The sequence below is a fragment of the Camelina sativa genome, unplaced genomic scaffold, assembly GCF_000633955.1.
Source record: "Camelina sativa cultivar DH55 unplaced genomic scaffold, Cs unpScaffold13720, whole genome shotgun sequence".
Classification (NCBI taxonomy): Eukaryota; Viridiplantae; Streptophyta; class Magnoliopsida; order Brassicales; family Brassicaceae; genus Camelina; species Camelina sativa.
Window position 1 is genome coordinate 1 of NW_010934752.1, and position 338 is coordinate 338.

Here is a 338-nt window from a genome sequence, read left to right on the forward strand (position 1 = left end):
TAGTTGTACTGCGCAAGCTGAGCTTCACGCACCTACAGACACACCACGATCATCATTACTCAAGTCAATATTAAGAATTACCAGCCAACCAGAGAACAACAATGGGAATATGATCCAATATTGTTACCTTTTTATCGATCTTCCTGTCTGTTAAGTCGGCATCCACATAGAACCCAGCATCATGAATTTCCTTTTGTACCTGTTTGAATGAATGTGCCAAAAGAAACGCTAGAGATTAGATGCTGCAAATAAGTCAACGCGAACCACAGGCGCTAACTAAAAGAGTACAGCCAAAGCCACAAACTTAACCTTTTCTGCATATTTCTGAGATTTCTCTG

General features: G+C 40.5%; 1 long non-coding RNA gene across 1 annotated transcript; it reads right to left on the reverse strand.

Moving 5' to 3' along the window:
* Positions 1–338, reverse strand: LOC104775406. Its single transcript, XR_765894.1, has 3 exons — positions 310–338; positions 128–199; positions 1–32 (listed from the first exon to the last, which is right to left on the reverse strand). It is a non-coding gene; the product is annotated as an uncharacterized LOC104775406 (long non-coding RNA).